The sequence below is a fragment of the Orbicella faveolata genome, unplaced genomic scaffold (assembly GCF_042242905.1).
Source record: "Orbicella faveolata isolate gen_17 unplaced genomic scaffold, um_ofav_v1 contig_26, whole genome shotgun sequence".
NCBI lineage: Eukaryota > Metazoa > Cnidaria > Anthozoa > Scleractinia > Merulinidae > Orbicella > Orbicella faveolata.
In genome coordinates this window covers 4,777,224-4,804,526 of record NW_028301554.1, presented here as the reverse complement: position 1 = coordinate 4,804,526, position 27,303 = coordinate 4,777,224, and the positions used below count along the sequence as shown (strand labels likewise).

General features: G+C 41.1%; 1 protein-coding gene and 3 pseudogenes across 1 annotated transcript in view; 1 reads left to right on the top strand and 3 right to left on the bottom strand.

Moving 5' to 3' along the window:
• LOC110061934 (uncharacterized) overlaps window positions 1-27,303 on the bottom strand; it is a 154,556-nt gene that overhangs the window by 48,046 nt on the left and 79,207 nt on the right. The gene's annotated exons all lie outside the window — the stretch shown is intronic.
• LOC149107754 (uncharacterized) lies at window positions 141-2,167 on the bottom strand (annotated as a pseudogene).
• Window positions 2,165-3,178, top strand: LOC149107753 (uncharacterized; annotated as a pseudogene).
• LOC149107752 (uncharacterized) lies at window positions 3,178-5,037 on the bottom strand (annotated as a pseudogene).

The following is a 27,303-nucleotide window of genomic DNA, read 5'->3' as shown; positions in this document are numbered from 1 at the left end:
CAAGAAAAATAAAGCTGTCGATCAAACTTTCTGTTGTCTTTGAGCCCACGTATGTCTCGTAGCGTTTGGTGTATTTCTCGACCTCTTTGCCGCTCAGGCGCTTCACCTGCTCGTGGGTTAACTGCACTCCGATGGCTTCTTTGGCTTTGCCTGTAGACACCAGCACAGCCAGCTGCTCGCGATTGGAACGGTTGGAACTATGCCACCTGCTGGACCACTCGGCGGCTCGGGCTCGGTTTGAAGTAGGTTCATAACTTCTGCTAACGCGGCCTCTTCTTCAGCCATTGTTCAAGGCTATATATTCAACTTTCATTTTTTTATTCAAAATAACTTTCGCTCTTTCAGCTTTGAAACCAGACCTTTGTACTCATCCTGAGAGAGTTTGCCAGCGTAATCATCAAAAATGGCTTTCGTGGTCTTGGCCGAGGGGAGTGTAAAAGAGAACGATCGCCGCCACTTCTCCCGGAAGGAAGCTGTTATGCCGGTCATCTTCTGGGTCAGCACCCAAACGCTGATGCCCATATGTCGGGCAGAAAAGGCGAGATTCACCAGCTCGCCTGTACGCCCTTTCACATCTTTGGAGGCTGCGCAGTCGTCTAGGATTATGAGCGTGTTGGTGCCCTCGGAAAGCCATCTCACAAGCTTCAACCATTTTCCCACGTCGTGCTGCTCGCATACTATCACATCCATTCTTGGATCATTTTCACCAATTCTGCGGTAGGTCTTGTTGTGCGCGAATGTAAGGCAGATGAGAACAATGTAGTCGAACTTGAAGCGGAAAGTGCCGTAGAGCTGGTCCACAACAAACCTTGATTTGCCTGAATTCGTCGGCCCCACAATGAGAGCGTTGAAGGGTATCTTGCTCGGATTCATATTCATATTAAAACTGTACAGATTCTAGCTGTCTTTCCATAACGTTGAACTGGGAGTCGGAGATTACGAATACATGGCATTTCACGTCGCCTGAGCCTTCGGCTTTACGCTCAATTTTCAGATGGACCCCGTCTGTACTATTCACAATGCGGGTGCCGATGCCGTGCATCGACTGATCTGCCATGGAGCGCATGTCAATCACAAGTCCGAACTTATCACCGGTGTAAAACTTTGTCGCATTCATGTGCTCGGTTTTTTTTTTTTTTCACAAAGAAGCGGTGGGCCTCTTCCCACATGTCCTTGCCTTCGATGCCGTCGTTGAAAAGCCTGTTGGGCGAGCCGTTGACCGTGACGCTGACTTTCGTCAGATCCGGGAAGATGAATTTTTCTGAATCTCTGTCGCCCGCAGTATACGGCTCTACAAACAGGAGGAGGAGGGCTTTTAGTGACCTTCTTTGGGCGTTGACTTTGATGTTGATCCTCGTGTCAGTTCCTTTTTTGAAAGACACCTCTTTGTCATGCATCACGTGGTCGTAAGTGAACTCTTTGGCGCTGGAGTAAACGCTGTACGCCTCGTCCGCCAGAGTCTTGCTGCGGATCATTTCGTACTCGAGCTGGATGTTGGTCAGCTTGTATTTCAGCTGGGTTGTGTAGGAGCCCATGACCACATGTATAGCTTCAGCAAGTTTTAGTTCGAACGTGAGGTCGTTGTAAAGGGCCTGGGGGTAGAAAACACCGTGGTTGTTTAAAATCTGGTTGTCAAGCCTGATCCGGTACCTGCTTCCGTATACCTCGTTCAGCTTGTTTTCAGCGGCGACGCCCGAGGTTTTCTTGTCTCCCGCGCCTGAGCGGATCTTGCATAGATCCTCGCTCTGAATCCCTTCGAGAATCATGCCGTCTCGCTTTTCCTGCGAGAGGAAAAGATCTTCGAAAGTTTTGTAGATGTCATATCCAAACTTCACGACCAGCCTGTCAACGAGCGCCCGCGTGACGTTCTGAACAAGGAAGTTGTTGGCGTGCCCTCCAGAAATGTCGATGTCAAAGCGAAGCGCTAGCGAGCCCGGCACCAGAACCTCGTTCTCGTTCAGCTTGGGCACGGAAACATACAGCTTATCGCCGGGGTTGGCTTCAGAGCGGATAAAGGTGATTCGCTTGAACGCGCGCTCGGTCCTCATGGCGTTTAATGCCTTTTCGTTGTACGTTAGGCGAAGGTTCTCTGGCACTGACATTTCGTATAATAAAGCGGCGATTATTTTCTAATTTAAAAATAACAGGATTGAAATATATTGCAATGGCGGAAGGTGGTGGCGAATTTGGTTACGGAGACCCGGACCTTGACAATCGGGTTGACCACGATGATGACGATTATGAGGAACAAGAGGTTGAGAGAACCCAACCTTTTCAGCCAGGCGCGGCATCCACTCCCTACCAACCTGGCACCCCATACCACGTGGGTGAACAAACGGAAATGCGTGCTATGCAGCACGAGCAGTCCGGCCTGCCTGACACTTCTTATGCCGAGACGTCATTTCTTGGAGAAGATACCCCTTTGATTGAAACAGATTCGGAACGGAAAAGCGTTTTAGGCCGGTTAAAAGCAGCATTCCCCACATTTTCCACTGAAAAATGTGCAGTTATGAAAGGCACCACCGGAAAAAACAAGGGTAAAATTGTTGCAATAGGTAAGCAAGGAGGTGAGTACAAGATTATGAAAGATGACTGGACAGACTTCACGAAAAAATTTTTAGACTCCTTTAAAAAGGACCTTGGGCCTAGTGCTGCAGATATCATAGCTGAAGACCGCGACACCATCAGAGAACAACGGCAAAGACTGACAGAGGCAGAGATCCAACTACAACAGGCGGAAACCCTTTCTTCACAAAGAGAAGAAGAAAAGAAAGAAGTGGAAGCCCTGAGACGTAAAATCGAGCAAACTGATGCTCAGATTGATGCCATTCAGGATGAACAAGGTTCGAATCTTGAAAGTGAAGCAGAGCTGCGTAGGCTGAAAGAACTGAAAAACAACCATCAAAGCGATCTTTAAAACAAGAAAAAAGAATTGGACTCGCTTACAAAACAAGCAAGAAACAGAGAAATAGAACAAGCCAAGGTTGACAGACTCAGGGCCAGCCTCGCAGTAAAAGAAAGTGAAAGAAATACCGTCGAAGAAAGGGTGAACCAAACAGAGCAGAGTGGCAGAAAGAAACGAGGAGCTCCCACGTTTGCAAACTCAGATTGCGGAAAGGGAAAGGGGGCGGCCTCTCTTGGAAAGGGTCAAAGACATCTTCAAAAAAAAATGGGGTGACGCTAACGGCAATATTTATTGCTGCCGCGACCACAATCGGCGCTGTCATCGGGGTCCTCACCAGAGGTTTGAAAGCCACCGGTAAGGCTTTGGGAAATGGGCTAAAAGATCTCGGCAAAAAACTCGCTTCCATACTGCCTGGGCTCCTCGGGGCAATCGTAAGCTTTCTATTCAAAGCTGCGGGCCAAGTCGTCGGGTTTCTGGCCGAGCACACCTAGCTGCTTATTCTTGCCGTGGTTGCCTTTTTGTTCGAACAATATTTTAAGAAGCAGCGTTAACTTTACCGCCAAGCCATGAAAAGAAAAGCCGATAATCCAACTACCCCGACAATTACCGCTGTTTTGTTTATTTCGTGTTGCTGTGTTTTATCTGGAGCCTTGGGCTCTATTTTTTGGGCCGTTGGCTGTGCTTGCTTAGTTTCGGACGAAGCTGATTTCCTTGATTCGGCTGTTGCGGCTTTGTGTATCGGGTTGGAAGGATGGCTGTTGGGAGGGTTAATTTTTGACGGGCCGCCTGCCATGAGTTTGAGCGCAGCTTTTTTTTGTCTCGGGGTTTACCTCGTCGTTGACCCCAAGTTTCATCCCGGAGACCGCCTGTTTCAGCTTGTTGTTGTAACCGATTGTGCTTTCGGTGTTGATTATCATTTGCGCGGGCATTAGCCAGGCCATCAGGGCTACAGCAAGATTGAGCCTGACCTTCGCTTGATCCACCGCGAGCTGGTACCTTTGCACGCTCTTGGCCAGGTCGGGTTGTCTGATCGCGTCTTCCACCAGAACAAGAAACTCGCTCTGGGCTTCTCTCGTCCGGCCACCAGAGCCGAGGATGCTGCTGCGGACGTTGACTTGCGCGCCCAGGGTGCTGTAAACGAAAGCCTCGATTGACTGGTTGATTCTTGACAACCCCACCTGCGTCAAACCAGATGCTGTGTTTGGCGCGAACCAGTCATACTGGGCCACGGCATCAGGTTCAATGAAAGAAAGCAAATTTCCTTTGCTTGCCCCACCGCCTTCATCACTGAATTTATAGAACCCTCCTGGATAAGCGGTTCCTGTTTTCAGTGGCCCGTGCCCTGTCACGCGAATGTATACACTTCGCAAGCCGTGGTTTTTCCCTTGTGTGAAGCGAAAATCGCTCGAGGGGTCTATGCCGAACTCGTCGCATATCCTTCTGTACGAAGCAACGTCATAATGATTGTTCATTTGGCTGAACGTCGGGTCTCCGGGCAAAGCACTTATGCTCTGAATACCTCCTAGCTGGTACAAAATGCGTCTGACTGTGAAGTACACGTGGACGATATAAAAAGCTCTTATTTGCGGGGGGAGATTCATCCCGCTGTCAAAGATCTCGCGAGAAACTCCGCAACCTTGTGTCGCGCAGAAAACCGCGAAGTTGAGCTGTTGCGGCCAATATTTCATGTCAGGCCCTCCTAACCAGTGTTTTGATTCGGCTCCAGAAGTATGCCTGAGTTTGATTTTTTGGAATATTTCTCTGAATTTTGTCGTGAACTATTGGTCAGGCGTGACGTAGATTTTGATTTCGGCGTTGAATATTTTTTTCAAGCTTGGCGCTTTGCCGTCGAAAGGTACCGCAGGGATGGGCAATGAAACTTTCGAACCCAGAGGGGCCAGTTGATAAGGAAAACCTCCGCTGTCTCCCAAACCAAGCGCTTGTTTCATTTCCGCGCTCCAATACCGCCTGTCTGAACCGAATACGCTTTGAAACGAGCCTTCGCTTTCTTTGAAAAACACCTCCGCGGTTGCGTTGTTTTTCTCGTCGATGCTTTCTTGTGAAACGAACCGGCTTTTTTCCGCTTTTGGAAAGTGGTTTAAAAAGTTTGTCCACGCCTTTTTCTTCGCTACATCCGCTTTTTTCATAAACTCAGGATCTTTCCACAAATTCGCCATCTTATTTGAACACAATTTTGTTTGTTAAATATAAAATGGTTGTTCTCACTATTGTCACGCAAGAGAACGGGCAGACAATATGTTTTGAAGAGCCGATACCGAAAGTCCATTTCATGAAACTCATATCTTGTAGTTTATTCAACAGCTGGGACACTTTGAAAAAGGAAGGTTCAGCCACCTTGGGAGATAAAGACAAAGATATAGCTTTGTCAATCAGTAAAATAATGCCAGGGCATTATAGTTTAGAAAGAATGGCAAAAGAAATAGAAGGTCTGTTCGACAAATATAAATATAAAGAGTTGCAAACAGCAATAAATCAACCTGTTGGCCAGCTTGTAAGCAGAAATTTTGGGGCTGGGGCAAAACCAATTGAACTTGATCGCGATTTAGCCAATTTGCTTGGTATTGGGAGAAAGTTGCTGCCTATAACCTTCGTAAAAAGGCTTACATCTCCGACAACATATTTTATTCATTGTGATTTGATCGACACAGAACGGAATCTGTTCAATGGCAAAAAGTCAGATGTCTTAGCCCTGTTTGATGTGAAAGGGAAGCCTTCTGAAAAGGTAAGCTACCAGGGTTCTCCGCAACAGGTTTTGCGAGACTGCTCTACAGACGAGTTTATAAATAGCATCACCATTAGCGTCAAAGATGAAAATGGCGAACTCTTTGATTTCAAAGGCTTCCCGCTTCTTTTTGAATTAGAGTTAAATTAAATTTCTTTATATACGCAATGTCTTCAGCAAATCTGTTACCTCCAAGCGCGCCGCCTGCCGAGAATGAAAGAAGAATCTATCCAAGCCTTCCCGAAACGACAAATGCCGAGAATTTCCGGCTAACTGAAATAAGTAAAATTGAAAAAGAAATATCTGCTGAGGTTGAGCATTACAGGCTTGTGTTGAAAAAATATAAAAAATCCCGGAAAGCGATTCACTATTCCGTGGTTGGCCTTGGCGCCGTCACGGCAGCTCTGTCTTCTGGGGCTGTTGCAACAACACTCACTGGTGTTGGAATTGTTATCGGCACGCCTGTGGCCGCGATAGCAGCTTTATCTGGCGCAGCTTCCACTGGCCTGTCCGTTGTCAACAAGAAGCTTGAACACAAAGTAAATAAGCACTCGAGAATCCATTCTCTGGCTATTGCAAAACATGACTCGATAAACAGCTCTGTCTCACAAGCTCTGAATGATAATCGTGTTTCTGACACGGAGTTTCAACTGATCACACGTGAAATGCAGAAATATCGCCAACTTAAAGAGACTTTACGCTCAAACTTTGCGCAAAAACAAACAAATCCAATCCAGCCAGATATTGAAAAAATAAGAAACCAGGTTCGGGAAGAATATAGAAAAAAACTTGCGGAGTACAGCACAAATTTGAACTAAATTTTGAGCGAAAAAACACAAAATTCTTTCTAGGTCTTATTAAAAACAGATGATTGTGTTACACCGCGTTACCTTCACCTGCGACGTTGCGTGACTGGGTTACGTGACTGTCACGCGTGACGTTGCGTGACAGGTCACACAAAGGGGCAAAAGCCTTGTCGGGGGGTGCTCGTTGGCTGTTCTTGCCTAGCCCCGGCTAGGACTTTCCCGCCGCTGACAAGGCGGCTGTCGATTCCCATTTTACCTCGGGAACGAGGTTTGAGATCCCGAGGGACCTCTGAGCACCCCCCAGTCTCCACTGGGCCGGGGCGGGTTCACCCGGAGATGTCGCCGTGGACGGCCTCACCCCATACCCCTGACAAGCGCCTGTACGTGCCGTATCAGGAATCAGAGGGGGCCAACCTCACATCCAAAAGCACCTTCATTTGTTCGCTGACTACAAGAATAATGCTGCAAGCTTATATATTGATCCTTTTGCCTCTCCTTTCACTTGTGGTGTAGCTTCTCTGTCCTTTGCCAAAATTTCGCAGTATTTTCACCCATATGCATGCGCTTTTGGGCGGCGAGATGATGTCATAGTTGAACTATAATTAGAGATTAGCTGAATAAATTATATCCAACAGTACTTCTGAAGGCCAAAATGATTGTGCTTTTCCACGCGATTTGCTTTATTTTCATGAAATTTTCTACACCCGTTTGGCTGAAAGAGTCCAGACAGATAACATATCAAGTCGTTGAAGCCATGCGAGAAGCAGAGAAAACTTAAACGGGCTCGATTGAGCCCCTTCTTCAAGAATATTTTATGTTACGATCGATCGAACGCTGTGATCAAATCTTGCTATTTTCTCGTTTCCTCCTGCTCGCTTCACTTCGACAGCTTCTTGGTGAAAAAATAACTTACAGCGCGTTGACTGAGCGTATTTTTTTTGTAAATTTTGTTCTGGTTCGTTTTTTCGGCCCAAACAAAAAAATCTTGAGTTGTCCTCCATGTTTTTCAGTACTGCTCGTCCAAGGGCCTGGGGAATATTTGGTTCCAGTCTTCTGAGAAAAACGTCACGCAACTCACAGATTTCAAAACAAAACTTTTGCTTCGAACGAAGGTCAATATCGTCGCCGCTCAGTTAAATTTCTTAAAGATTTCGGCGTAGTCGTTCTCGTCATATATGGGGTAGCCGAGATAGTGTTTTTCTCCATTTTTATAACATTCGTAACAGAGTTCTTTTAGGCCACAGGAGTTGCATTTACGACAAAACATGACCATTACAATTCTTGATTGTTTTTCGCAGAAGGGTGCCTCTACAATCTCGTCATGTACCTCATCCCAGCCCATTGCCTTTCTTTGCCTCCTTTTTATTGCGAGATACTTGTTGTAATTTATCTCACGAAGCTCTGGAGGGAGGTTTTGAATGGCCTCAGAAAGTTGGCAGTTGTTTGATTGCAGAACATCGGACGAATATCTTGCGGCAGCCATGTCGGCGTATATACTGTGCATATAATTCTTCAATAGGAAAAAATTCTGGCACACTTTGTGTATATACCAGTGCAGGCTGGCGCATCCGCGCATTTTGATTACAGCCGGTACAGCTTCGCTGGACCGCGAAGTCACCCATTTTTTTTGTTTTACTGCTGTACTGTTTGCGTTACACACACATGTAAGATGAGGGTTCTGGACACAACAGTGATCAAGGGAAGAGAATGGGCAAAATAAGGCTCCCACGCTTAACTTCCCGCACTTGTGAGGGAAGTTAAGCGTGGGAGGCTTATTTTGCCCGTTCTCTTCACCGTGATCACTGCTGTGCCAGAACCCTCATCTTACATGTGTGTTTATAGCATACAGATTTCTTTCAAAGCCCACCACAAAACATTCCGCCTTCTTTGACGATATTAAGCGATGCAATTTGTACTACCATACATGACGTACCTACCGAATTAAAAGAAGATAACCGCTGACTTTTCAACGCCTAAGTAAAGATGGCGGAGTGGTCGGCGGAGTATTTTGTGATGGATTTTAAGAGCAATCTGAATGTTAAAACAAAATAAAGAAAAGTAGCCCACGTCGACAACAGCAACTGTTTCAATAAAAATAAGAAGGAAAGAAAAATCGATAAGATTATTTATCGACGAACGTTATTTCCTGCAAGCATTTATTCGTGGGACTTAATTTTCTCACATGACGATCTGCCAGCGTTGACAATTCATGTAAATTTCTTCCACAGAAAATTATTTAGCTCTTATTAACCGAGCAGGAGGTCTGTGTGGGAGAATCTTGACCGAGGTCTGTCCACACGACCGAGGTCAAGATTCTCCCATACAGACCGACTTAGCTCGGTTAATAAGATATTTATTATATCGCAAAGAAGAAAACTTTAATTCGTTTAATGTAACTGGTTTGCTGGCATTTTGCTTGCAAACGGAGATGAGCTTAACTTAAATTAAGCCTGCCGAAATTTGCTCGTCCTCTTTACTTTTTTTGTCATCGGGCTTTTTGGCACTTACATAAATGATTGTGCAGAAAATAAAAGAAAATGGTGAATATTTCTGTATTTTAGTCCGCGACTTTTTCAACGCAAAATGAAACCGGTCTAGATGCCGGTCTAGATGGGAAAATCTAGATCGCGGTCAATATCGATTTCAACCAATCAAATTCGCGAATTCGGTAGTTCCCAGTCCTTGTTAGACACAGCTATATAATAAATAATATTTAACATCAGGTTAAACTCTGAGCTATAAAGCGATTATTTTGAGGTAGGATGTAACTTGATATAAATGTGCGGTGTAAATCCACGATCTTGAGGTCAAAGTGTACCGAAAGTGAGAAACTTAAATACAAGTTCGGGGACGTTCCCTGCGAGACAAGAGCAGACAATGGCAAATACAAATGGGTTTGTACAAATCAACCAAAGAAACAATTTATTCTTAGGTGTGTTACGCCCGCTGCTATCTTCACTCTTTACTGAATATAGACGAGATAGCGGTCTAACAACTTTCGAAATCATGTCCATGTGGTTGTGAACTTTTTGATCGAATTTGATCGAATTCGACTTTCAGCTTCCTATATTAGAAAGACTGACATGCTTTGAGACAAAAACAGAAACTTAAGACGAACTGATATCGCTCGGTCTAATGTAATTCTTTATCCCCATTCCCAAGACACTTGAGAATGCGAGAATTTACGATTTGTTTCAGTCACTATATAACGTAGTTTGTATAATTTGATCGAAGACCATGTTATTACAAAACCAAACAGCTTATCGAGTTTGGGACTAATGTATGCTTACTGATTTAATAAATATTACGGCAATATAACAACAAATAATGCAGAGCCTGACGACTGAGAAAGAGGAATTCTATAGTGACCTTTAAAGCACCATAGATAAAATACCGCAGGAAGAGAGGTGGAGATTGAAAAGCATGGCTATGCATAATGGTTATTGATTTGTTCATCCTTCTACACAAGCGCACGAATAAAGCAAGCCTCCAGATCATTGCACCAAAAATCAGGTCGACCACATTTGCATTAGCATGAGACTCAGACGAACATTGCAGGACGCAAGTGTTTATAAAGGGGTAGATGTGGCGTCAGACCATCGCCTAGTCGTGGCCAAGCTGAGATTGAAACTTAGGAAATACAATAACAGCAACCCAAAATTAGCCCCAAAGCACAATATCAAACTCCTTCAAGATACACCCATCCTCAGAACCTTGCAGATCTCACTCAGCCACAGGCACCAGGTCCTGATATATCTACAAGATGTAGACCAGACTCATTAAGTATGGCAGAACGTATTTCTGTTGACTCAGACCTGTATTCTACGGAGATAACCCAGAGGAACAAACCAGTCAGAGTTTTTGGTACAAATGTAAACACTGTCGTGATGTGTAGAGCAAAATAAAAAAATAATAATAACAAAAAAAATTAAAAATAAAAAAAAAAGTAATTCTTTCAATCTTTCGGTAGGTGCATGCGAAACAAACAACATGTTGAACGAAATACTATGGTTTGTGGAGAGAAAAACCTCAGTGAAAACGGAGAAAATCCTCGAACGAGAGCCAACAGCAAACTCAACCCAAATATGACAACTACACTTACATTCAAATCTAAACCACAATGGCCAGAGTTATTGCTCTCGCAAGTGACACCGGCCAGCTGAAACGTTACGACCCAGGAAAAAAAAACTTCTTAAGACTTCCAATTTACCCTTAAATCGAGCTCACAGAATATGTAGTAACAACCAAACAGTGGCTAAAGAAAAAACAGCATTGAACACCAATTTACCAATAGGCACCTCAACAAACGCAGATAAGTCAGAGGCAATAAAAACAAAAATAAAGGCGGATACCATAACTAGAACATGCTGTTACCAGCGAGGGCAGTCGCAACGTTAATTCAGTTCCCACATATCTATTTATTTCTTGTTATCGATTTCCAATTATTGAATGCTGAGCCCCTTTAACTATAGCTGTTAAAAAACGTGGTCGAGCCAATAACGTGATATCAGGGTAACAGCCTATACACTGTACATAGTGGAGTTCGAGCACGATTTTGCACTAGTATTTTAGTCAAATGCACGGGAAAAATATATGTTTGATGTGTGACCGCAATTTTCAGCTCAATCTCTTTTCCAGAGGTCGCGATCCTTGTGGTTAGTACTTAGAATCGAGGCCTGTGGGAAAAATCGGAAGGTGAGCCAGCATTGACAGCTCTCTATTTTCTAAATACAAGGGGTTCTTTCTTTCCTTCGAAAATGTGGAGCGACTGCTACCAGTTTAGGTGAAATTTGCAATGAGTAAAAAAGTTAAAATTGATCAAACTCACCTGCACAACCTTTGGTGCGTAACAACAATGGAACCAGCACCACTACGAGTCAGTAACAGAACCTTTTCCTACAAAAATAACAAAAGAGGAAACGTTAAGCAGATTACTACTCAACAAACAATGCTTTCACTTGATCATTCGCGTGACTCATTGCTAGCGTTCACGCCCTGAAGAAAACAAGTCACGCGACTCGTGCAAATCTCTCCTGGTGTAAATTTTAAACAATTATTTTTAATATAAGGTTTTTTCGTGATATCCACAATAATTAAGGACGAGGTAAGGTTTCACTGAACCTTTGTCTTTCCGTCACTTTTTACGTTGTTTTCTTCGTGGTTTCCGCGAAAACATCGGCCAACATTTTCTACAATTTCCTTATTTCGTTGTGAAAAATCAGAAACAGAAAACCTTTGTATCTAGGCAACAGTGCGCGACAGATGAAAAAAATATCCAGGATTATCCACATCTCGCAAATTAGAGATTGAGGTTACACAGGTCAAAAGTATATCCAACTCCTTCAGTCGCGAACAGCCTTAAGATGTTTAATTTGTCGATCGTCTAATAAAGGTGAAAACCGAAAGACAGAAACTTAAGCAACACTGACGGGAGTTTCCCTGCAACGACAAGAGGTTCGCAAAACAAATTAAAACAGAAATGAGTCAATCCTTACTAATTGCTTGAGCTTTCTTATTATGTCGCTGAGTAAATTACAAACACGCCTACGTTACTTTTAACTGCAGCACAATTTAATAATTTAATGATGTATCCGCCTACTCTTAGCAAATCACAATAAATTTATTTTCTCAGCAATAAAACTAGAACTTGATTTTAAAACAATCCAAAAAGCATTCGAAATTTAGTTAAAAGATTCCTAAGTAAATTGTCGACATAGTTACTAGTTGGGAATGGTTATGAAACCCGACAAAGTTTTGTGCTGTTTGTGTTTATTCTCATTTTTGCAGGCCTTGGCCTCGCGCAAAAAAAACAACAGGTGTTAATTTCTGTCTGAAAGACTAACTGAGAAAAATGTCGTGCTTACGAAATTCATGCATGCTTTATGAGCGAAACAGAAAAGATTGAGCACGGTCGTAGACCTTCCAACGTAAATCTTGACACTTTAATTAAGCTCTTTTGATGTTTTTCATAACTATTGCCCTCTATGAAGTAGCTCGTGTGCTGACTCATTCGACAAAATTCGCATGCAACGCCCTCCTATCATAGAAAGACTGACTTGCTCTGAAAGCAAATAACGGAACTAAAGAAGAACTGCTTTTACTATCTGTATATGTAAATTTTTAAGTTTATTTTTTTATTTAATTTTAAAACATGTAAGACCGTGAATTTGCTGTTTTTGGGTATTCACTTAATGATGAACTTTGTACGATAGTATCGATAACATACTTCTGTCTTTCCATGGTCACAGAACCAGAAATCTTTGCTAAGTAAAAGAAACGGTATGGTTTGCAATTAACCATCGCTTTGTGATTGCATAAATGTCTTGGCTATCATAATTAAGCTACAAAATATTAAAAATGGTTAAGATGAAAGCCAGTCGATAAAGAGAGCTGTACTTACCACGACGAAGTTTGCTTTAGGAAGTGAAACTACGAATGAATACTGCTAGCAGGAGTTCTCCACTTTTACAGAAAACACTGATTATCATAATACGGTATGCATGGAAGCAGGTGGTTTACGAAGATTCTGGAGTGAAAAGCTTTAAGGTTAACGGGATGCGTGATACGATCGGGATGGTATGGAAAATGCGGGATGCCGGATTAAAATACCTTTAAGGGTGCACAATGTACCCATGCCTTGCGAGCACTGCACTCATTCGTGTGACTTCGTGCAGGACTCATTGTTAGCGCTCACAACTTGAAGAAAACCGTCATACAAATATCACTCAGTGTAGATCATTAAACATTGATAGCGATGGAAACTGAGCTGAGAATTTCCGACAAGACAAGAGAAAGTCAAAACAAATTAAAGTGCCCCCATGACCAATTCTCGATATCTATTTGATTGAATAACGTAATTGTCTCAAAAATACCACACGGGTTGAAATTATTATGATAACTAGCACTGCAATTCGCATAAAGAATAACAAAAACTTTGGCTCATATATTCGTGCAATTTTCTACACTTTTCTTTGCTGTATGTTCTTGGTCGCTTTTTGACCTTGACTGTTTAAAACACACAATTAAAAGTATCTTCTGCTGAGAGACTAAACAACGGAGACGTTTCAGTTACGAAATTCATAACCTCCCACGCAGACGCTTTGAGTGCAAAACAAAGGATTGTCACAGTCGTGGACCTTCCAATATGAATCTCGGCATGTTTGTTTGCCGCTTCTTTCAAGTTTTTCGAGCCTCATTACGATAGCGCTTTATTTGCCATTTGTTGGCCGATTAACTGACAGAAGTTCCATTACAAACCTTCTTATATATGACTGAAACTGACTGGATCTGAAAACAAATACCAAACGGAATTCAAGTACAACGACTTTTGTGATAAATGAATAAGGATGGTAAATTTTCAGCTGGGTAATGAACAACTGCTTTTGTTATCTGCCGGTCTTAATTTTCCTATTCAATCCAATTTGAAAACACGAGAGACCGTGCATTTGCTCTGTGTGAGTATTCACTTCATAATGAACTTTGCACGATGCAATCGATTTCCTACTTCCGCCTTCCCATGGTCACATATGTACCTGGCAGACGTCAGATCATAGAATAAAGTATACAGTGAAGTTGATAATAAGCGAACGACATTAAATGCGCACGTACTGTTTTTTTTTTTTTAATTTAATTTTTTTTATCATGCCATCACAACAACACAAGTCGCGCTCTTGTTTTGTTACTTTTTTGTTATGATTGTGCAGTAGTCTTTTGCATTACCTTCGTAGCTGTTTTTTAGTTTTTTTTAGAGTCGTTTAAAAAATGAGACACAACTAAGCTATTATACAAAGTAATCTGATATCTTAGGGCTACCGCTGGTTCGACACATCATTCATCGAAACACGAAAAGTGTGAGTTTTTATACAACTAAGCAAAGTAAAACGAATTTCGGTCTCTTCGGCTTGTGGTTTAATGTTATTAGATTATTGATAGTGAAGTGACTTCGCTTGGTGGCGGGTTGGTTGGTGGTGAAACTTCCTGGTGGCGAGATGACCGGTAACCGTCCAAATTAATAATGCTACGAATTTAGAGGTTATCAAGTCTCGAAAGCTGCAACAATTACGTCGCTCTTTTAAACATTAAGCATTCCAGAAAGTAAAACACAAAATGGATTTAATAGAACAACCATATCTTGACAAAATCGCTAAGGAAAAAAGTAAACGGGCCATAAATCAAAGGCTCCCTGAGCCAGCTCATGGATGAATAGTTGACTTCTGCCTCTATGGCAAAACGAGTCTGTGTGCAAAACTATTCGTGTGAAAATGCACGTCACCTGTACGTTTATTCTCTTGAATATCAAGTCATTTTCATATGAAATGTTTTGCATGAGCATTCGTTCTAAAAAAGAGGCAAACAGCAACTCCGAAGTGAAAGTTAAGTCTGCATATGAGCCAAGTGTCCCATCAGGTCGGCACTTATCCCAGTTTCTGTTCCATGAAGCGACTAGGAGTATTTCTACTACCCCTGGATGGGATGCTAGTCCATTGCAGGGTTACCCCGCAATATTAAATTTGCCAGCACTTAGTGGAAAGAGGCACTGTCAGGGTTAAGTGTCTTGCTCAAGAACACAATGAAATGTTCCCAGCCAGGGCTCGAGGCCAGACTGCTCGAAATAGAAAAGAAATACAAAAATCAAATAACACATTGTTTACACAGACAGTTTATAAATTCTAAAAAGAATAATTAATTTTCATTGGAATAGGAACATTGTTATCATATTAACTTGTACATGATGTAGTGTCAAAGAATAACAACAGTCTGTTTCAAAATGAAATCACCAAATGAGAGTTCACCATATTTACCAGTCAGTCCAAAATTGACAATATAATTGGTCGAGACAGCAGCAAAAATGTAGAAATTTTCAAAAATAATACGACTTTTTTAATCAATTTGACGCTCTCCCTATAGCGGCACGTGTACGCGCATCTTTTAATTCCGTTAACTTCGAAATTTATCTAGCGTATTGTTTTCCAACGCAATGTAACGTATGATTTGTAACAGGCACATTTTAAATCACTGTAAACTTTCATAACCGTCACACTGACGATGACGGATGTACCGTCGAAACATGTTGGTGAAAATTAAAAAATTTGTATTATTTTTGAAAATTTCTACAATGTAATTATGTATATGAGTCACAAGTGCATTTTGGGTCAAGGTAAATTGGTTATAGTCCTTGTTCAGTTAACATTATAAAACAGCTGTATAACAATGATTACTATTATGCAAAAATTACAATACATGAGTTTGAAATTTATTTTAGACAATCAACTGGAGAATGCCAGGACTACCAAGAGTATTTTGCTCAATTTCACTTAAGTGAGACATGGATATTGGCAAAATCCTGTTTACTTTAAGTTAAGTCAAACATAAACAATTTGATTGTAGCTTGCGGGTAAACAGGAAATCTATAGAAAAAATAAGTATTTCCTTCAATATTTTAAGAATGATTTCAGACAGTTTTGTTTCAATCATAAACCTGAAGTGAAGGGAATGTTTTTATTTACAATTTATAAGGTTTTTTCTATAGAACCATGTCTATGGAGAGGAGGCAGGGAAGTAACAAAGTTTTATACAAAGAGGCTCTGGCCCAGGGTCAAAGACCTATCCATTTTAAAGTGTTTTTAACAAGAAAGGCTTTCCTTTCATATACATGTAGCTTCTAACCTGAAACCCCTTTCACAAACCTAATGTGGCCCACTAGTTCTTATTTCTGGGATACATAATCAGTTAATGTTTGAAATCCCTGTCCTGTTAAGTCTTATAATACCTCCAGCCTGAAAAAAAGTGCACCTTTAGTCAGCTGTAGGAAGAAGTCCCCCAGCTTGGTGCAATACAATAATAAGGGTAGTACATATTGTAGTGCATGCAAGTAAAATAACAATAATTTCCTTTCTTGGAAACAAAAATCACGGTTTTTTATTCCTATATATCTTGGTAATTTTTTGTGCAAGTCTCACTAGCAATAGATTTTTGCAACGATTACAGAACATACTTATATAGACAAGTATCAAGCATTCTCTTCTCTATAATTCAAGTTTTGGTGTCAATTTGTTTAAATCTCTCATTTCTAGGAGCAAGAAAAAAAAAAACTCTACGTCACCAGCCACCATGCGTCCGGCTTTTTGACACAATTGGACAGCATATCTTTCTCCCCCAAAAAATAGATCTACACAGTCTCTTGGACTTAATTTGTTCATCCATCACTAAAATATTACAGTGTATATTTACTCAGTCGTACATGTAGGGTTGCCTTGCATATCATCTGTGAAGAAATTTTCACTCTGGTCGAAGTTATATTCCCTTAGAGTTCTGCGCAGAGCCAGGGTGTGCCAACCCAACATGTTGAGGATATACCTTTGCTCAGTTCGGCCAGTTTTGGAGTATGCAGTACCGGTTTGGCAGGATATTCCTGCCTATCTGTCCGAAGCCATAGAGCGAGTGCAAAAAAGGGCGCTTAGCATAATTTACCCCGAAGCAGAGTCATAGGCTCATGCATTACTATTAGGTAACCTAGATAAGTTAGATGATAGAAGAGTACACTTGTGCTATAAATATATGGCGAAAATAAAGTCCCCCACCCACCCTTTGCATCATCTGCTCCCCAGTCCACTCCCGGACGTGCCTAACTATCCCTTGAGGCAGAAAACACAAAAGTATTATCTTTTTCGGAACATTCAGGCCTGAAGGACTAAGAGAGTAGAGGACTTTTTTACATTTAAATATTTTATGACTCAATTGATAGTACCACTGTTATATTTGTAAAGTACTGTTCTTTAGATAATTTAAGATTGTAAAATGTACTCGTTAATTCAGTTGTTTTACTGCAAGAGTGTTTTAATAAACTACTTTATTATTATTATTATTATTATTATTATTAACTGCATGGAATACAAAAGAAATGTAGTCTGAACGACAACAAAACTAAAAGATAAGGCAATTCGAAATTTTTTTCCCCTAAGTATTTAAAAACAAGCTTACAAATCTCGAGTGTCACGAACAGTCACGCGTAACAATTATGTAACATTTAATCACGAAGTTTTGGTTTTGTTTGTACAGATCGTACTTGATTTCAACTTGATTTTCCGGTTTATATATCATGATCAAATTACTTGTATACATTTTACGACACGTGTGAATTTTCAGCGGATATGTTTTCGATCGATCAATAAACGAATTCATAAAATCAACGACTGATGTTACGAGTTCATAACATCGAACTTGCGATACTAAGGCCCAGTTCAGACGTCGTGCTTCTGCCGTGCCAAACTAAATTGCAATTAGGTTCGACTGTAGCACAGTAAGAAAACAACTCTGATTCAGACGTCGTGCCAGAGTCGAACCAAATTCAGGATATACTGATGCCTCGAAACAATTGCCCTACTAATTCCCCGTGAAAACGCAATCTCGCCAAAATACATTAATATAGTTTATGAATTTTGTTTAGCGCGGCAGAAGCACGACGTTTGAATCGCTGCCGTGCCAGAGTCGTGTAGCACGGCAGTGCTTGTCGAGCTTTATTTCTTGCTGAACTTAATTAAAAAGTTTGATTCAGACGCCGTGCTTCTGCCGTGCTTTTGTAGAACTTAATTCCTGAATTTAGTTCGGCACGGCAGAAGCACGACCTCTGAACTGGGCCTAACACGGGCAAAATTTCAATGTGTGCGCACAAAATAAAACAGTAAAGAAACAATGAAACCAAAACCTAACAAGAACCCAAGCTTACCTTAAGATTACACAACGAGAGAAAGCGAGTGGAAACCATCAATTTCTCTTGCCAAGAAAAAAAGCTAATCAGGATCTCACTTTCTGGCTCTGTCTTCCCGGGTGTCTTGTATCAATTCTTTGATCTCGCCGACCGTGCTGTTGTGAACGATACATGACCACAGTCATAAATACCTCTACCAGCTTTCATCCAGGTGTGAGCACAAGCCGATAGGCCAAAAACAACATATTTACGAAAGAAAATTACACGAAACCAAAATGGCCGACTTGAATCTTCGAGGTGTTCGACAAACTCGTACCCAGGCTCTTGATTTATCAGGCAAAAATGTACGCCTTTCTAGTCCACCCTCGTCAAAGAACCTTCCTGAGGACAACTTAACAGTCTTGGACAAAAACAATACTTAGCAGGGGAGGTAGGAGAAAATTGTTTAATCCAGGTTTAATGACTAAATTAATTAATTAGAATGGAGTGAGTGAGTGAGCGCCATCCGACTGCCTCCTAAGCTCATGGATGTTATGTAACATCCATGAGCAAAAAGGGTAGGAATCTTGTGCTTAGGTGACGAATTACCATCCAAAGCAGTCCTTGAGTTTTCTTCTCTGCTTTTCGGTTGCCTGCTCCTCCATTCCTAATATGCAAGCAGCTCGTCCGCAAAGAAATCTTCTCCGTCGTCGCTTGAAATATTGGAAATTGCTCTCAAAGCTCTAAGCAGTGAGTTCACAGTTGCTGAACGTGCTCAATCGAAGTTTATTTCGGAGTCTTCCGAATCGAAACTTAACTCTGACTCCAGTGACGAAATAGAAATGATTCTGAAACAAAACTTGGACGTTTTAGTCCCAAAATATATTGGAACGATTAGTTTGTTTCCGTTTACTCCAGCAAATACAAAGAGCTGGCTGAGGCGTCATTGTGTTGGGTGTCTGGAAAACCCGAATAGCGAATAGCGAATAGCGAATAGTCCCGAATAGTCCGAATAGTCTCGAATAGTACAAATAGTGGCGATCAGTTGCGAAAAGTGGCGAATAGTGACGAATAGTCGTCTATAGTGACCGCTATAGATCTAATATCCAGCGTTAATAAATTATCCAAATAAGCAACAGAATTTCAATGAATTTATTACCTTTTCTTCTCCGGACTCAGGCTAGTAGGCTGTCCATCGCCGACATTAAGAAAACAGAAAACACAAGGATAACCTAATAAAGACGTATTTACGCTTTTGCAGCGGTTAAAACAGAAGAAATTAGGTTTAGAAACTCCTTTTGTCCTGATAAGCGTCTGCGTCCCATCCTAAGTTGCTACGGGGTTGACTGCGAAATACTGGGTGCCCTATTTGCCACTATTTGCCACTATTTGCCACTATTTGCCACTATTTGCCACTATTTGCCACTATTTGCCACTATTTGCCACTATTTGCCACTATTTGCCACTATTTGCCACTATTTGCCACTATTTGCCACTATTTGCCACTATTCGAGACTGTTCGGCACTATTCGCTCTATTCGTACTATTCGCTATTCGCTATTCGTTATTCGGGACTATTCGCTGTTCACTATTCGCGACTATACGCTATTCGCTATTCGGGTTTTCCAGACACCCTCATTGTGTTTGGTTCCTGGGTAGACGTCATCAGCAACCGCCGCCCCAGACACCCTAAAACGCGGTCGCGCAACACTTCAAGTGCGACTTTGAAAGGGCATAGAAAATCGAGGATTCAACCAAATTCAAAAATTTGTTCGCCCAAATACTTTGAATAACAAGTGGATTCGTTTTAGCGAAAAAACATTTTGGGATTAGGTGCACTTTAATCTGTAACGTTGTAATCGGACGATGTAATCGGACGGTTAAATAAGCCAATCATTTTAAGTCCTCTCCTCTAAATCCACCAATCACAGCATTGATTACAATTACTGTAGTAACCAATTCAAGAGACTGACTTTGTAAAATTGTGGAGGTTTAGTCTCCGGTGACTGTCTTGAAAGAAACTTAACAGCCATTTTGCAAGCTATTCTACCATTAAAAGCTTTTTTTCGAATGAAACTTTTACTTTTGTGGGAAATTGTAACGGTTATGATTAATTGGTTACAGGGCATCGTGTCGTCCAATTCATAATGGTAATTGAACTGAGTGGAGTGCAATTTGGTCTGAAATCATACGCGTGATTTCAAAATCGAACGAGCGCGCAGCGCGAGTTCGATTTGAAATCACAAGTATGATTTCAGACCAAAATTGCACGACCCGAAGTTCAATTGCCACTTTATTAGATCCATTTTGAAATCGCACAATTTTATCGCCTTAATTTTTAGACTTTTGGTGTATTGTTCCAGTTGCCGGTTTGTTAAAAAAAAAAAAAGCGGAACCGGAAACGCCTTTCTGTCTCATTTAGTATGCAAAACGATGTCATGTGACGAAAACTCATCCGAGCATGACAAAGAAACAAGCGGTTTTGAAGTCAGAACGAAAATAGTCTGCTTCAGGTATAAAAGTTCAATTCTCGTCGCCTGAATCAATGATGGAAGGTCTTTCTTTCTTCTGTGGTTGAGGCTGAGACTTTTCATTGTCTTTGGAGAAGGAATTTGAAGGTGCATCCTGCGTAATTCTGCGATGGATTTCTTTTGAGTTGTGAAACTCCCTCGAGTGCACGATGCCCAGTGGATGGTACGTTTTTTTCCTTTCATACCGTTTAATGGCATGATTTTAAGGGAGTCCAGCTCGTTATCACCTCCGTTTCTTTTTGTGACCTCGGCGAAGGACTCAATACTCAGGACCTTGTCAAGTTCTTGCGGCGCCATTTGTTTCAAGATATTTTTAAGATGGCGGGACTAACATCAGCTTCGTAAGACGTTCATTCATTCACTGGGTTGTGGAGCGGGGCGTATTTTGACTATGTTTATTCACAGCGACAGAGTTGAGCTCTTTTGTTGCTTGGTTTGAAACTACCAGAAACCTGGAAACATCTACCTTCTTGAGATGGCCCTGAAATTGTCGTTGTGTGGTTTTCGTTTGTTTATATTTTACTGGACTCGGTATCATACGGATTTTGAGCAGATGTTGAAGAAAAATCGCCAAAATATTCGTCAAAATGGACACTGAAAGTTGGAAACTTCCATTAAAGTAGGTGTTCAGCCTGAAGGAGCTGATAATTGTCATTTAGAAACTGTAATTAATTACATTCGTCAAGTTTTTTGGAAAAAAAAAACACAATAACAACAAAGTTTTGGCAATACTAGTTGCTAAATTCTCCACACAATGGCTTTTTGCCTTTCATTTTCCTGAAATTTTGTTTACTTTAAACTAATGTTGAAATCTGATTTGTTGTTTTGTTTTACTGTCCCATTCGCAATGGCTGAGAAAAAGATGCGATTTAGAGCAAAAAATAGTGCGATTCGTGAATAAATCGCACCATTGAGAGCCAATCAGATTGCAAGGATAACCAGTGATTTCAAAATGGATTTAATAAAGTCTGTAATCATACTCGTGATTAACAAATCGGACTCCTGCTTCGCGGTCGTCCGATTTTGTTAATCACTCTTATGATTACCATTATTTACCAGACCTAAGCTTCCTTTTGAAAGTGAAACTGCGACTGAAAACTGTTGGCAGTGGCTCTCCACTTTTCGAGAATTAGAAAACACTGGCTGTTATAATAGCAGAGCTTCTGCACGCCGAAGGCGCGCGAGCGATTTGTTAATCACTCGTATGATTACAGACCAAATTGGACTCCACTCAGTCCTGTTGCCATTATCAATCGTCTTTTGGAAAATCCTCGATAGATTGCCTTCGTAATTTCTACTATGTTGGTTACTGAAAGTGAAGAATGATCATCGCAGTCAATTTTCCAATTTAAATCAATTGGAAAGAAGAAGCCTGAAAAAATCAGGGCTTCAACGGGATTCGAACCCGTGACCTCCGCGAATACCGGTGCGATGCTCTACCAACTGAGCTATGTAGCCACACATTGGGAGCGAGGTCAATTAATTGAGTTCATATCTTCCCGTGAAGAGTGAAATGATGAGAAGTATATATGAAATAATTCATATATACTGATTTTTTCAGGCTTCTTCTTTCCAATTGCTTAAATTGGAAAATTTACTGCGATGATCATTGTTCACTTTCATCTACAACCGCAGTTCATATATGAATTATTTCATATATACTTCACATCATTTCACTCCTCACGGGAAGATATGAACTCAATTAATTGACCTCGCTCCCAATGTGTGGCTACATAGCTCAGTTGGTAGAGCATCGCACCGGTATTCGCGGAGGTCACGGGTTCGAATCCCGTTGAAGCCCTGATTTTTTTCAGGCCTCTTCTTTCCAATTGCTTAAATTGGAAAATTTACTGCGATGATCATTCTTCACTTTCATCTACAACCGCAGTTCATATATGAATTACTTCATATATACTTCACATTATGTTGGTTACTCTTATTGGGTAAGTTTGTTAAATTTAATTGGAAAAAAATAGCAAAACCACACGCTGAACAATTACACGCTCACAACTCTTCATTTTTTGAGTGTGATCCAAGAAAAACAAGTCTTCTTTTTACAATAACTGTATTATTTCTCGCGCGCTGATTGGCTCATTTTTATCATCAATAAGAGTGCAGACGGATAAAATTTTTATTTATGCAAGCTTTCAACAGTTCAACTTTCAGTTGTGGAACTGTCAACTTTTTAGCCAGTGGGATTTTATTGACTTTTTTAAGTAGCCAATCAAAAAGCGATAAAATTAAGCTATTGACAATGTTGGCGTCATTTTAAGTAAAATTCACTTATCTTTTTTACGGCAAGTTGACGGCCTCTTTTAGCTCATTTATTCCCGCGTTTGACCACATTGAGGTCTTGTTATTGTAAATAAACAAATTTAGGTCAAGTTTTTATGCGTATGTCCTCAAATTGATGATAAATTACGTCATATCATTGTCAAAGTTTACCTCGGAACCTCTCGCCTGCGGGTTGTGGTTCCAGATCCACTTTGACAATGTTATGACGCAATTTATCATCAATAAGAGGACAGACGCATAGAAACTGACCTCAATTTGTTAATTTTCCTTTGTGGTTAGTTATTGCAATCAGGAGCTCCGCTATTAGGCTTGGCTAAATCTGTATATTACGTCATGCATGGAAGAAGATTATTGTTATTATCAGATTGTCAAAACAAAAGCTTGACGGGTTTCGAGATAAGTTGAAAATCAAGGTGGTACGGAAAATTCTCCTCCACTCTCTCACCGGTCTACTGTCTGTCATAATGCCGAACGTAATGCAGAAACTTACGTACTGCGTAGTGTAATAACGGTGTCCATTGGAAATCGAAGAAGAAAATAATGAGGGGATGAATATGTAACGAGGCACAGGAAAAAAAGCTGAACGTTAAACTAAGATTTTGTTTAATTTACACCAATCGATCGTTGACAGCTCAATCCCCTCAAGTTTCTCAGTATTTATCCAGGTAGTGTAGGTATAAGCACGTAATTTTAATCTTTTTTTACAAAAAAGCTTAAAGCAATTTAAAATGTGTTTGTCACAAGCGCAAACTTATTCAGAAATGTTTTTAAGGGCCTGATTACATGGCGAATTGCAGCCCGGGCTGAAATTTCAGCCCGGCTAGCGGGGCTGAAATTTTGTTGCGATTACATAACGAATTTCAGCTCGGGCTGAAATATTAGCCTCGGCGCCAAATATGAAATTGTGTGCGAAAAGTCTCCAGAGAATCAAAATGGCGCAGAGAACACGAATCGTGAAAATAGGCGCATTGCTTCTCTCGTAGTTTGACCTTTTTTTGGCGCTCAATTTTTAACTTTTTGGGATAGTAACACCCTACAATGATGATGGAACTGAAACGAAACCTGTCTCTTAGCCAGAAAGACGTACTTGCATAGAAAGAAAATATGTCCTCAAGCTTGCCGAGTTCATGGCCTCCCTGACAGCCTCGTGCTGTTTAACCTTGTCTCGATGTTCTTATATTCCACCTAAGCTTTGAAATGAGAGAGTTTCTCTATTTTATCGCCTTTATTCCACTGAGATCGCTTCTACTTCGTAGCGGCAGACCTCTTATTTCCTGCCTTTCAGCCCGGGCTGAAATTCCGTTTCGATTACATGCGATTTTTTCAGACTTTTCAGCCCGTTTGCCCGGGCTGAATCCTTCTTCATGTAATCGCCAATTTAATTCCATGAGAATTTGTTTCAGAAGCCGGGCTGAGATTTCAGCCCGGCTAACCAGGCTGAAATTTTAGCCCGGGCTGAAATTCGCCATGTAATCAGGCCCTAAGTTACGTTCAGTGGACAACCAGGCTACCTGCTGGTTTTACAGATCGAACTTATAGTTTCCGCTTCCCTATAAAATACCTGATCAAAATAACTTTGTTATAAAATAATCTCTTGGTTGTGCCTTGCATGTGGCGGCTGCGCCCGCAGTACGAGCGGCAGTCAAAACTGAGCTGTCTTACCGAAACGGCATGATAATAGTTACTTTCTTCCCAGCTTACAAATATAAAGACAATGCTAAAGTTGCTCTGGCCTCATCTAATAGTTAACTTGAGAATTCCGGGTTTAATTTGGCGAGGAATAGGCTATTTTTTTCAACATAACACAACTATTATTGCGCCTGGCGACACTCGACAAACAACCACAGGCGGCCCAAACGTTGAATACGATTAATACGTGACATTATGCCGTTGGCGATTGCGTTACAATTTTGGCCGTTTATAAGACGATGTATGAGAAAGCTTCGAAAATTACTCTGAATGCTACTTGTAGAAAATAATTTGAATAAAATTTCTTACCTTGTGTTCGCATTGCGTTATTTTGATGTCTCTGGGTTCCAGGAGGTGGTTTAGAGCCATTTAGGCGAGTTTTACTTTCTGGCGGTTTGCTTCCCCTGAAGAGAAACGAAAGGCGGGCGACCCACTGGGCTGGCCCGACGGCCCGCACTCAAAGCTCCGTAAATTCCACAAAAATGGTCTAATCTCGTCAAAATTGCCTCATGGCAGCCGTCGATAACTCTTCTTCCCATTCGCCTTCTCCCAAGGTTCCAAAGTTTATCTCAACCGCCCAAGAATCGCTGGTTTTCCAGCTCCTACTTTCCATTTCTGCTCCGTCTCGATCCGTAACCGATTATCTTGGGTACAGGATTTGAATTTCTAGCTTAACGACCTCGCCATCGTGACAAAGTTGCCCCCAACCGTCGTAGTGCGGGCCGTCGGGCCAGTGGGTCGCCCGCCTTTCGTTTCTCTTTACGGGAAGCAAACCGAAAGAAAGTAAAACTCGCCTAAATGGCTCTAAACCACCTCCAGGAACCCAGAGACATCAAAATAACGCAATGCAAACACAGGGTAAGCAATTTTATTCAAATTATTTTCTACACGTAGCATTTAGAGTAATTTTCGAAGCATTCTCATACATTGTCTTATAAACGGCTAAAATTGTAACGCAATCGCCAACGGCATAATGTCACGTATTAATCGTATTCAACGTCTGGGCCGCCTGTGGAGCAACGAGCTAGTTGCCATACCGAACGCCGGCGACCCATTTTTGGCGCCAGATTAGAGGCTTGGGGGCCAAAAACTGTTTCTTATTTTTCACTTTTTACAATCTGATATGGTTTTTGGAACTTGAAATCCCTTTTCGTGAAAAGCTAATGTCATCTCCAGCGAGAAAAGTTGCCTGATTTCAATTCCTTTCCTGTTAAAACTTACACTGACGTCAGGACAGTAAAGTTTTGCCCGCCTGTTGAATCCTGATTGGTCAATTTAAATTTCCCGCGCGTCAGCCGTTTGCAAGGTGATTCCTATTGTTACGCAACATTACTCTGTATGACTTAAATAGCGTCTGCGATTAAGGCTACAAACTAAATGGAAACGATCCTTCAGTTTCTCCGGCTATGTGTAACAAACCCAGCGTTCCTTGGTGTTTATGCTGAATTACTCTTAAAACTACTCAGCTTTGTTTACGATGCAAACGGTGCTTCCAAGCTATCATTCCTGGTACTTAAATTTTCAAACGACTCACCGTTTGCTCTCACGACTTGTCGAAACTAATCACACAACTGATGCAACTATTTTCCCTACGTAAATTAAAAGTATAATACGCTGATAGCGATGGAAACAGGGAAAACACTGAGGGAGTTTGTCTGCAAGTTACGAGAACAGATGTCAAAACACATTAGCATTAAAATAAGTCTCAAACTTTGTGCAAGGAAATCCGACGGATTAAAAAAAAAAACATGCTAAGTTCGGTTGAAAGTTTTCCGGCTTTCTATCTCCATTCTTTTCTTGGACAGAAAATAGTTTTCGAAGTATACTGCGCTGTTGTACTGCAACTTAATCCATAGTCTTCTCGTGTTTCCATTTAGGAGTACAAAAATTGAACAAAAGTAATTTGCCAATTTCGCAAACCGATGAACCTCCTGTCTGACTATTTTGAATAACAAAGCTAAAATGTTATTTTAAACTCACCACTATAAGTCACCAGAACTTGATAACAGAACCAAAAACCCGTCAACAACAGGAACTTTTTTCTTTAAAAAACAGCGGTGAAGCAGATTTCTAGTCCACAATGCGAACGGTGCCTCCAAGCGATCATTCCTCTGACTTACGTAATGTTAACTCTCGCAATTCGGCTTGAAGAAAATCAATCAGCCACTCATGCAACTATTTGCCTTCGTAAATTTAAAGTATCAGATATCTATAGTGATGGAAACTGGGAAAATACCGAGAAAATTCCCTGCAGGACAACAGGAAGTCAAAACACATTAAATTTGAAATAAGTTTCAAACGTTGTACAAATCAATCGAATAAAACCATACGAAATTAGGTTGAATTATTTTCAACATCCATTGTTGTTTAACACTGACAGAAAATAGGTGATTTCGTTTACTTTATTTTTATAAAAGTGTATTTCATTGTTACGCAGGTAGGTTACCATTATTTAAACACGCTTGCCCAATCAACTAGTCAGTAACTAAGAAAGCTGATATTCACAAGGGGCGTGTGGCTATAATGATGCTGACTTCTGTTCAAGAGAATACCCAATAGAAACGTTTCGGTTTTGTAATTCATGCATAATAGATAAGCGCAAAACAAAAAGAAAAAGATCCTGTCATAAAAAAAGACTAACTTGCTCT